This window comes from Corapipo altera, unplaced genomic scaffold, assembly GCF_003945725.1.
Source record: "Corapipo altera isolate COAL_440 unplaced genomic scaffold, ASM394572v1 45, whole genome shotgun sequence".
NCBI lineage: Eukaryota > Metazoa > Chordata > Aves > Passeriformes > Pipridae > Corapipo > Corapipo altera.
The window spans coordinates 5327540-5335334 of record NW_020884877.1 but is presented as its reverse complement, the minus strand read 5'-3'; the positions used below and the strand labels follow the sequence as shown (position 1 = coordinate 5335334).

General features: G+C 33.7%; 1 long non-coding RNA gene across 2 annotated transcripts; it reads left to right on the top strand.

The window, feature by feature from the left end:
• Positions 1 to 497: 497 nt before the first annotated feature.
• Positions 498 to 6957, top strand: LOC113944417. 2 transcript variants are annotated; one of them, XR_003526669.1, is made up of 4 exons: positions 498 to 584; positions 2771 to 3009; positions 5182 to 5357; positions 6636 to 6957. It is a non-coding gene; the product is annotated as an uncharacterized LOC113944417 (long non-coding RNA). The 2 variants fall into 2 exon arrangements; XR_003526668.1 differs by lacking the exon at positions 6636 to 6957 and having other exon boundaries at positions 5182 to 5888.
• Positions 6958 to 7795: the final 838 nt, after the last annotated feature.

Here is a 7795-nt window from a genome sequence, read left to right as displayed (position 1 = left end):
GAAAATACAAGTTTAAATAAGATGATGTGCAAAATTAAAAGCTTTGGGATTTTTCTGGAATGAATAGATGAAAAAAGGTTTCACTTTGGGAAAATAGGGGAATAGATGAAAAAAACATTTCAGTCTAACTAAACTGTATTTGTACTTGTTTTTGATTTTCACTGTAGACAGAACTAGACAATTCAAAGTACCTGATGGCCAAAATCATTGTAGAACGCATTGTGAAATCAGTTCTCAGAAATTTGGTGTGATCACTGTGTTCATGTTAAGACATTTTGGGCTTTGTTGAGACATTCCTTGCAATGTTGGTATTATAGAGTTGAACTTGAGGCTGAATCTAGACACAAATTTATTTTTTATTCTCAGCAATCTAATCTAGATTAATTCTAAAGATGAATATTACCTGTTTTCACATGTAGTTATAGTGTTCTTTTTTCTGTCTAGATTGTTGGGGATGCACTTGATGCTTATCCAAAAACTCCACGTGTTGATAGCCTAAGAGAGTGGCCTGGGCAAATAGTTTTTTGTCTATCCCAAACTTTCTGGACAATGCAAGTACAGATGGCTATTAGAAATGGTCAAGGGTAAAAATATTTTAAATTTAAATTTATGTCAAATTGATACAATGTAGTAGTAAATCAGAGCTTTGAGAATAACTTTTTTTCAGTGAATAGTTGTTATATCAGTTGAAAGAACTTCTACAGTATTGTATTTTTAGATTCTCTGTGTTCATATATAGCTGAGCTATACTACAGACACAAAGTTAAATCTAATCTAATCTTTAATCCATATATGGAGCAATATTTAAGGCTGTGTAACATTTTATGCTTATTCTCAAACTGAAGCAATGACTCCTGTTAATAGTGGCTTTTTTGAGCAACTGCATTCTGACATGCAAAGAAAAATAGCTTCCGAGTGTCTTGGAAGAGGGAATTAAAGGAAGAAGAGGGCAATATCTGCTAATACAAGGAGCAAACCTTGCAACATGTCTAAAGATTTGAAAATATTTTCTTTTTCCAGTAATAAATGAAACCCTCCATTTCCTGGGAAAAGAAATAAGGCTTGTACTTACTGTACTATTTATCCTCAACTGGTGAAAGACTTTCAGGAAGGGAGACAGAAATTCTAGTTGTAGAGATTTTAGATTTTTTTAAAAAAAATCAAAGCCATACTCAGCTTAACAAGCCTGTAGTTAGTGACTAAAAGAGGAAGTTAGCAAGGGTTAAATTAATTTGCTTTTGGGAATGTTTGTTGGAGAATTCTGAGTCTAGATAAAAGCTCTTGTGCTGGTCTGTATCAAGCCTTTTCTGTACATGACCAGGCAGGAAAACCTGTCCTTCCTGTACCTCAAATTCTGTTGTAATGGGAATACTGCTCATCTGGCTTCAGGCCGAGAATCCTCATTCTGCAGTGGAAAGCAGCTTGTATGTAGTGAAGCATACAAGGTACTTGAAGGTACTTGAATCTCCTGGCAATCTGTCACAAATCTGGCAGGGAGAAGAACTCTGTCTTCCAGCCTTTGATGTTCTTTCTCTTTTCCATTCCTATGTTGTAAATCAAAGACACATGATAGACAGTCAGTGATCATGTCAGAGGCCAAAAGCACTGCATCCTGCCTAAAAAACTTCAGTATTTTCTGTTAAACCACTTGTTAATATGTTCACATATACATTCACATGCTGCCTTTCAACCATTTCTCAGTTAATTGTTTCCAAAAATAGCTGTTGTACATAAATCAAAGGTGCAAGTTTCATTTTGCTGCTTTTGAACTCTCTGTTTACTGCTTTATTCTCATAAATAAAAAGAATTCCTACTAAGCAGATGATTATTCAAATTTAATATTTGAAAAGTAACCAGTTGAGATGAGAGATCTCAAAAGCATTTCATAATCTATTAAGAATTACCAGTGCCACTGTGTTTGGAGAGGAACAGCAGACTAGCAGGGAGAAAAATCTAAAGCAGGTCTAGATAAGTTTTTCTTTATTCAAATGGAAGCTATTTCTCCACAGAAACGTGCTTTGGTGTGAATGTATTATCAAGGTTCATTCACACTTTTTGATTTCAATTCAGTAGGATACTTCATCACATTTAAGGACTGTCCTGATACAAGTGCTTTCCTTAATTGGGCCTTTCCTGTTTACCAGCAACTTATTAGCATGAAAGGAACTACTAATTGTTGTGTAAAAGAAATAACTAACTGAACACAGTTAGTTATTTCTTTTACACAACAATTAATAGGCTAACTGAACACAGACTATATCCAGAAGTCAATAAACTGAGAAATTATAGAAAAATGCATTTTCCTGTTAACTTTTTTGAATTGTAGGTGTGTTATTGTTTCTAACTGTTGTGAGACATAAAGCTGATTTTCTACTGTGACAGTGACCCTTAACCAGAGAAAATACATTGCACACATATAAGTAGACCCTTAAAACACTATGTAATATTTTCCTTTTTTTAATATGAAATGATGTAAAAAGATAAGGACTATTTCCTGTGTTGCAGGAATAAAGTAGTATATGTTGCTATGTTTGCAGATATGTGTCATTATGTTTTACATATGGCTTTGGAAAAGTAGGAAAAAAGCATCCCAAAGACAAAACCCTACTGAGCTACCAGTGAATGAAGGACATATAATACTACTATTATACTGAGATGAAACTTTATTTTTAATACAGAGAAATAAAAGTAATATAATAAGAAGTATAAGAAAAAATAATCATGCCTTAGATCAGACATTCAACTTCTTAACTTTTAAAAATTTTTGCAGGCACTAGAGGATTTTCTGGAACAGAATAATAGGTTGAGGACGTTGCCACCTTGGTGCGAGGAAAGCTGTCTAAGCAGAATCGAGTGACTGCAGGAGCACTTGTTGTGCTTGATGTTCATGCTAGGAATGTTCTTGCATCTCCAGTAAGCAAAAAAGTCAAAGATGAGAGTGACTTTGAATGGTTAAGTCAGCTTAGGTGCTACTGGGAGTTGAGTGATACCTCTCAATCCTATTAGAAGGTAATTTCTGTTCAGTTTTTCAATTTCTGCTTCCTTGCTCACGCAGAGAATGGTTACGCTACTGTGAGAATTTCTGCTGATAAGAGAATACCTGTAACAATCATTTCATGGATTGCTAACTAGAATGGCTGGTAGCCAGACATAAACAGTTTTTAATTAAAATTACTTTTTTTTCATCACTGCTGAGTCTCAGTACATTTGCTGAATTTGCAGGGAGTGTTACAGACAGAATTTGTTCACTCAAAGACTGTATTTTGGCTTCATGATTCTGCAGGATTAAGAATGTTATAGGGATGACAATTTTCAGTTAGAGATTTTAATCTGATTTACTGTCAATAGTATTTTATTTGTGCATTATATTTATTGGAAAAATAACAATGTTTTTACTGGATAGTGGTAGGATACAATATTTTACAGTTATCAGAACAAGATTTCCCGTAATACAAAAGACATTTCACATGAAATTTTAAAAAATAAATATATGTAGGGCTCATACATTACCAGAGTAATCAGATAGACCATAACTACAGCTATTGCTTCTGTTTACATTTTAGAAAGTCCATTAACTCTCTAAATAGCTAGACAAGACAGTTTTACTCAGCAATATGGTTAGTAGGATCTTTTTTTAGTTAACAGTTTAAAACCTGACCTTTTTGTTTGATACTTTAGTATCTATGAATTTGTAAATTTTTTTTTTAATTTGGGTTGTATTGAAACAAGTGCCTCAGAGCAATCATGAGTCTGCCATGCAGTTGTTTCTAACAGCATTGGGCCTCTTAGAACTTGGGAAACGGTGCTGAGTTGTGGGTGTGGATTTTTTTTTGCACATGGGTCATAGCCATGACCCATTAATAATACATACTTACATAACCAATTAAGTATGTTTTAAAAAAAAATTAAAATGCATTTGATTAAAGGGATCAGTCTATCAGTGCAATTTAACACCAAAAGAGAGATGAAATTACTTCTTACTAGTAGTCTACTTGCACAAACAAGCAGTAACAAAGATTAATTCATAAAAGATACCTGATGTTAAGGTGCAGAGGCTGATTCTCAGTTCTGAATTTTTCTAAGAAGGCATGGAAGCAACAATCAGTTGCAGTTAGCAAATGAAGTTAATTTCTTTTCGGAGTGTTGCGCAAAATTGGGACATTATTTGAATGTCTTTGGAAGCTTCTGGTAGTCATATCAAGCCCAAAGGTACTTTTTGTTATGCCTTGTGTTTGATGCACTGAAAAAGTGTGCTTATTTTTTATGGTGTTTCCTAATTTGAAACATCTGGAGCTCACATTCAGCAGTAAATCAGCACTGGGCAACTAAGGTCAGTGTGCCATTTGAAAGTTGAATCATGGCAGGCAGCGAATGCCTTCATTTGAGAGGACATTTTGTTACTCAGCTGAAAGATTAATAAATGCATACTTGCTAGACTTCTCAATTTGAGAACAGCTATTAACATTACACGTACCAACTGTTAGAAAATTATTTTAAACGGTGGACTTTAAAGGAGATCTGCAACTCACACCAACATGAGAGGGGATTCATGAATGATGAGGTTAATACTTGTCAAATTCTGTTTCAGTTGGGCATAGGGACATTCCAGCTTATTTTCATGCTTGTTTTTGGAAAGATGAACAATCTGTTTTCAGTTGCATGTTACTTCCAATATTCTCCTCACACAAATATCTGTACAAAAGCGTGAAATCCTCAAAAGTGGAAAATAGATCCTTGGATGTAAAAAGCTGCTAATTTTTTCTTTTATTTTGTGTACACAGTTGGCTGAATGTGTGTGTACAGTGTCTGTAAGTGTTACTTTATATATATATTATTATTTGTGTGTTTCTTATGGCACAAATCCATAATGGATTATAAACTATGATCAACCTGGACACAGTGTGGAAGCATAACCCTTCTTTGCTTTGAATCATTACTTGCTATTACAGTAAAAAATTGTAGAGACTGCATAAATCAGTCAATATCAACACAGAAACAAGTGATAAGGTAAAACCCAATTGTCTTCAGATAACAAGTTATGAAACAGAATATTGCATGAGCTACTGAGTTGCTGAGGTTTCCCTTCATCTTTCTTTGGTGTTTTTTTTTTTCCTAAAATAATAACCGTGGAGTGAAGGATCTATCTTTCAGATGTTTAATTTATTCTTTGACTTTATCTAGAGTGACAAAAATGTTGCATCCAAAAAGCTGAAGTTGAATCAAGATGAAGGAAAATTAAAGATTGCTATTGGTCTGAGAAAGAAAGAAGCAGACCTCAGGGAGGTTCAAGATAAATTGCTGTACTCCACCAGACATGGGAATCCGAGAAGGAAAGAGAAGACTGACTTGGAAATCAGGTATATGATACAAAAGGTGAACTATTGTTCTACTGATACCCAGAAAAGTTATTTAAAATTTGTTTCTCTGTCAAATGGTATTTTCCCTTTTAATTGCCAATATGTGGAACAAGTCCTACTTTTAGCTAACCATCATTTTATTTTGGTGTAATGGTCCTAAACTTATAAGTGGGCAAAGCATGAAAAATAAATTCTTTAGAGTAATAGAAAATATATATGTTATTAATTTACCAACTGATATCCCTCTCCTACATCCTCACTCATATCTGTTTTCTTGTGGGGAGATAAATTTTCAATGATTTTACTAAATGTTTGGATTCATCTATTAACTCGTAAGTTAGCACGTTATAAGTTTTTAAAGTTTATTTATGCCTTCTGTGCTAATGCAATTCTGAGACTGTTTTTGGTAAGCCCTATTCCTAACTGGTAATTAGGTGCTTATGTGTGCAAAAATTGGCAACATTTGGAAGAAAATTTTATTTTATTTATTTATTTATTTATTTTTAAGATTTGCAGTACATCAGATTTCTTTAAATAAATAGAATCGGAATTTGGAGTCTTAAGTCTTGTCTGTAGTTAGTCAGCTCTTTGTGTGTTTCTTCTGCATTCTGATATAGTTTGGAAGTTTGTTACTGTGGTGTAAATTGGCTGCTATGGTTACCAGAAGAGAGGATTGTAACCACAGCAAGAGTTGTCATCATTTTCCTCCTATCCCATGTCTGAAATGTGTCTGTACTAGATAGTAAAAAATTCTAACAAAGATGGATTAAATTCCTGTTAAAATACATTTTTTGTTAGATTATAAACCTAATTGGAAAGATGTCTTGTTTAAAAACTGATGACATAAATGCCAGTTATGGGTTCACAAGGATTTTTTTTGCAGAAAAGAATGTAACTACGTTTATGAGACAATGTTTTTGTTGTTTTTTTTCCAAGTGTTTTTGTTTCTCTTATAACATGTAGATAATTTCCTTGGCTGTTAATATTTTCTGTATTGTATACAGAGCTATTTTGAATTGCATGTTTTTATTTCCTTTAATTATTGCACAGTTTTCTTCCTTTATTTGGATGACACTGTAACTGAATAGACTTTGCTGTGCTGGTCCTGATAACAGTTTTTGTGCTTTAAATGTTTCCACTGTAATAAAAGGTGTTTTCTTTTTATTTGATGAAATTACTTAAGAAAAACACAGGAAAATAATCTTTGAATGTTTTTATTATTTGTAAAACGTCTCTAAAGTGATCATGCATATAATCAGAGTTTTTCTCCATTCTGAGGTTGACTTATGCAGCAAAAAACTACAATGAACAGAACAATTGATTGGTGGCCTTGGGGATGAGAAAATTCACTGGCATGAGACTGCTTTGGAGCTGGGAAGATAGTACATCAATTTGACTGGACATACACTTATTTCATCAGGAATTGAACCTTACCTAGGAACTTTTACATCCAGCTACAGACAAGTGGTACGTACAGTGATTTTGTCCCTCTTTTTTTAAAAAAAATAATAATTTTTCTTCTAATATAAATTTTATATTTTTAAATTATGCTTGCACAGAATTCATAAGTGGAACTTTTCTTCCTTAAAGCAACAGTAGTTCAATACCAGCAGAAGCTGTTATTGCCCCATCCCTGTAAGTGTTCAAGGCCAGGCTGGATGTGGCTCTGAGCAACCTGGTCTGGTGGAAGGTGTCCCTGCCCAAGGCAGAGAGATTGGAACCAGATGATCTTTAAGGCCCCTTCTAACCCAAGCCTTTCTATGATTCTATGATTTGTGCCTGTAACTCTTAGTGAAATAAACAGAAATTCAGAATACAAGAAGACTTTTACATGGCAGATGATTTTATATGTTGGAAATTTTGGATGTCAAAATTACCCTGACTTTGAGTGTTTTTGAACATCAAAACCTACCACTGAGCACAGCTGAAGAAACTGATGTCCATTTATTTTGAAAATCAGGTACAGGTTATCAAAAATTGCTAGAAATTAAGAGAGAAAAAAAATCAATGTCTATCATTTGAATGTAGAATTTAGATATTATCCTTATTTCCCCTTTACCTTCAATGTACTTACTTTGGCCATTTTTCTTTATTTTTGTACTGTTCTTTCAAACAATTATTTTCTTAAAAATATCCATTTTGGGATGTTATTATTTTAAAACTTTACAGACTGAGAGTTTATGGCAAGATTATTTATAGGGTAGATAAACAGTCTGCAGTTCCAAATAGAATTCCAAAGTACATAATTTTCAGTGTTCTCTTTTATGGTCACAACCTGAATTGTGTATAACATTGTGCCTGGGTAGGCAGGAATACTTCTGGTGAAACATCTTAAGGGGAGCTGAACTGTATTCTGGGCAAGTGTAGCTACAGATGCAAATGATATTCATAAAGGGCAGAGACATCCACATGACTCTTCACAAAAAATGGATGCATAA